Here is a 3,884-nt window from a genome sequence, read left to right as displayed (position 1 = left end):
CTTTTGATGGCAAAAAGCTTTCTTCCAATGGGTAATTCACGGGGACAGTAATACTAATTTTTTTCGTGCTTGTGTTATGGCTAGGAGAAAGCATAGTAAAATCTCTACGCTCAAAGGGACAATGGGACTTGATTATCGGATAGTAATGATCTTGTGGACATGACTTTGACTTTTTTTCGCCAGTTGTCCATTAGTTTGAATTAACCTCGTCTGAGGTATCCCGTTCGGGGTCATTTTCTGGAGTTATCCATCAATGCTAAAAAAGATATTGTTCATGTTACCAATGAAGATATTCATCGTGCTATTTTTTATATGGACGCCTCTAAATCTCCTGGGTGGATGGATTCAATGTTGGCTTATTTCAAAACAATTAGAGCATTGTTCGGAATTCGGTGTGTGATTTCATCAACCATATTTTCACCTCTGGAGGTATTCCAGATCGTATTAATCGTACCATTCTTGTTCTTTAGCCCAAATTCTCATCTCCAGAAACCATGAATCAATTTAGGCCTATCAACCTTTGTAATGTTATTTATAAGGCTATTTCTAAAATTTCAGTTCATCGGCTAAACCATTTTTTGCCTTTTTAGGTTTCGGATAATCAAACGAGTTTTGTCCCAGGCCGATCTATTATTGATAATATTGTTATTACTCAGGAGGTTATTTACTCTATGCAGAGGAAATTTGGTAATCAGGGGTGGATGGTGATTAAAATTGATTTGGAAAAAAGCATATGATAGACTTGAGTGGGATTTCATTGATGATACTCTCGCTGATATTAGAATTCATGTTGCAATCCATATTTATAGTCTCTTCGTGAATTTTACGAAATGGGTCCATGACGGATTCTTTCAAGCCATCTCGGGGTATTCGTCAAGGTAACCTAACCCCTATCTCCCTATATTTTTGTCATGTATCGATCTTTTGGCTTAGGCTATTCAAGTTAAGATTAAGCGGGGAAGTTAGAAACCGTTTAAAACTTCGGCTAGGTGTCCTGAAATTTCTTACATGTTCTTTGTGGATGATATGATATTGTTTTCTAAAGCATCGATTGATCAATTGCATGTTATTGGCATGGTCCTAGATGAGTTTTACCGTGCTTCCGGTCACAAGGCTAGTATTGCCAAGATGATAACTCTCCAAAAAAGTTATTATTTAGGTTTTTTACCTAGGTTTAGCTTGAACTTAACCACTATTAGGAGCATATTAGGATCATTTGTACACATTTTTACATCATTTGCATCACGGGAGTTAGTTGAGAAACTTTGGGTTACTTTTGATATTTATTGCTGAAAATTAGTACACTGATGTTGTGACATTGCTCTATGCTGTAAGTGATGTTGTGAAGTGATGTTGTGCTGAGTCACTATGCAAAACTGGCAGCATCTATTGAGTCACAGGTTGTTATAGAAAATTCTAAAATAGGACAACTGGTTGGATAGCTGTCATTTGGCCAAAATATTAGCTAAAACGTGGAGCATTTTAATTGGTGTAAGGCTTGAAATTCTAGCCTATAAATAAGAGAGGCATTTACACCATTTGAATCAATCTTTTCTTCTCTAAAATTATTCTCCATGTAAATATGTCTTGAGTGAACCATGGCCTCCTAAGCCCTTCGTCAGGAAGTGTAGGAACAGTTGGGGGAACACTACCGTGTAGCAGTGGTTATCAAGAAGATTCTTATCTATCTTTGTTTCTTCGACTGATATAGGGAAGTGAAAATTTAGAGTTTAATTTTTTTCATAATTTTTAATGTTATTTGGTTGTGAACATTATGTGTTGCTTAAATGTTTTTTATTATGTTCAATGCTTAGACTTTATTTTCATATGCTGAATAACTTATGAGATAATTTTATAAATAAAATTGTCTTTATGTATGTATTATCTATGATTTTTAGATATGAAAGTTATGGAAGTTTCATACAACTTTTAATCAACATTGGTATCTGTTAAAATAAAAGTTAGTGTAATGAGATGTATGTTGCCAATTGTCATGCATTGTTAATTATTTAGTTACTTGAACTAATGAATATTAATTCTTGTTAATTAAATATTGTTAATCCTTGTGTGACACATGAGTATACAGTTTTAAGCATAATCATAGTAAAAACTACCATATAGCATCCACATCTATTTAATTCTTGATATGATGTTCTCATAAATGTTGTAGCATTCGTGGCTTCCACCATTATGATTTACCCAATTGCTATTTACCTTTTAGTTCAACATTTCAACCATATATCTTTTGAAACTTTCCACACAACTCTCTTGTAACTTGTTTTGCTCTCTGTGGGTTCGACTCCAAAACTTTTATAGCTTTCATTTTACTACTTGAACACGATAGTGTATGCTTGCACTTTGCTGTAGCATTATCATAGCATCAAGTTTTAGACGTCGTTGCTGGGGAGCAATGGTTTTGCATTAAAGTTACTTTCTTTGTTTACTTATTTTGTTATTTTATTTTTGTAGGTATTTATTCTTTTTAGTAGCGTTGCTGGTGTATTACCCACAATGACAATCATGATTTAGAGCCTTTTGATCCTGAATTCAAACGTACATTTCACCATCATCGTAGAGAAGAAAACTACAATCAACCGTATATGGCCCAATATGATATTGGTGACATTGCTTTTCCACCACCATATGATGAGGATGAATTTTAAGTTGGAAATAAAGCAAATCAACTGTATTATTACAACATTCATGACCGCATCAGGCCAATCTGAGAGCATGTTGTGCCGACCTTAGACGATTTGAATCCTGGCATCGTTAGACCTACCATCCATGCTACCCACTTTGAGATAAAGCTAGTGATGTTTTAGACGTTACAATCAATGGGGTAGTATAACAGTTCATTTATTGAAGATCCTAGAGCACACCTTAGAGTATTCATGGAGGTGTGTGACGTTTTCGTACAGAAAAGAGTACCTGAGGAAGCCTTGAAGCTGAAATTGCTTCTCATTGCTGCTTGGTGCTATAACATCATGGAATAAATTAGCACAAAATATTTTTATGCATTTCAGCCCTCTCAACATGAATGCCAAGCAGAGGAACGATCTCACATCATTCAAGCAATTGGAGAATGAAAACCTCTATGAAGCTTGGGAGAGTTTCAAGTATTTGATGCAAAAGTTCCCGATGCATGGTTTCCCGGATTGGACACAAATGTAGATGCTTTACAATGGATTGAAAATGAAAACACATATGGTTGTTGATGCTTCTGCCAATGGAGCATTATTGGATAAAACTTTCAATGAAGCTTATAACATTTTTGAGAGGTTATCCAACAACGATTACCAATACCTCAACACGAGGAATATGTTTGGCAGATGCAATGCTGCAGTAGTAGATAATGACGCTTTCAACTCAATGGCTTCGCAAATAACAATATTAACAGACATGGTAAAGAAATTGCAAAAATTGGAGCTATGTATGTGATGAAAGTTGCATCTCTTCTCTTGTGTTTATTATGGTGATAATTATAACTTCGAAGAATGCCTGCAAAACCCCGAATCTAACTAATTTGTGAGAAGTTAAAATAGGAATGATAATGCGAATGCTGAATGATAATGCAAATGCTTATGGGAACACTTACAATGCCAACTTTCGAAAGCATCCCAATTTATCTTGTAGGAGTCAAAGTGTTGCAAACCCCAATATATGTTTCATTCAAATTATGGAAATACACAGTAGCATTGCCAACCACAATAGCAATACAATTAGCAACAAATGATACCCCAACATCAGTCACAATAACAAGCAACCCAGCTACAGTAATGTCAAAATTATCAAGGACAAAATTCTAATCAAGCCACCATTTTAACCTTCCTTGAAAGTCCAATGAAGGAGTATATGTCGAGGAATGAAGCGATAGTCCAAAGTTA

At 35.1% G+C, this 3,884-nt stretch overlaps 1 non-coding gene across 1 annotated transcript; it reads right to left on the bottom strand.

Moving 5' to 3' along the window:
* Nucleotides 1–3,042: 3,042 nt before the first annotated feature.
* On the bottom strand, nucleotides 3,043–3,149 carry LOC120187793. The gene has a single exon (XR_005522338.1). It is a non-coding gene; the product is annotated as a small nucleolar RNA R71 (small nucleolar RNA).
* Nucleotides 3,150–3,884: the final 735 nt, after the last annotated feature.

Source organism: Hibiscus syriacus, unplaced genomic scaffold (assembly GCF_006381635.1).
Source record: "Hibiscus syriacus cultivar Baekdansim isolate YM2019G1 unplaced genomic scaffold, ASM638163v2 tig00113725_pilon, whole genome shotgun sequence".
Taxonomy (NCBI): domain Eukaryota; kingdom Viridiplantae; phylum Streptophyta; class Magnoliopsida; order Malvales; family Malvaceae; genus Hibiscus; species Hibiscus syriacus.
Note: the sequence above shows the minus strand (reverse complement) of the source record. Positions and strands in the feature narration are given on the sequence as shown.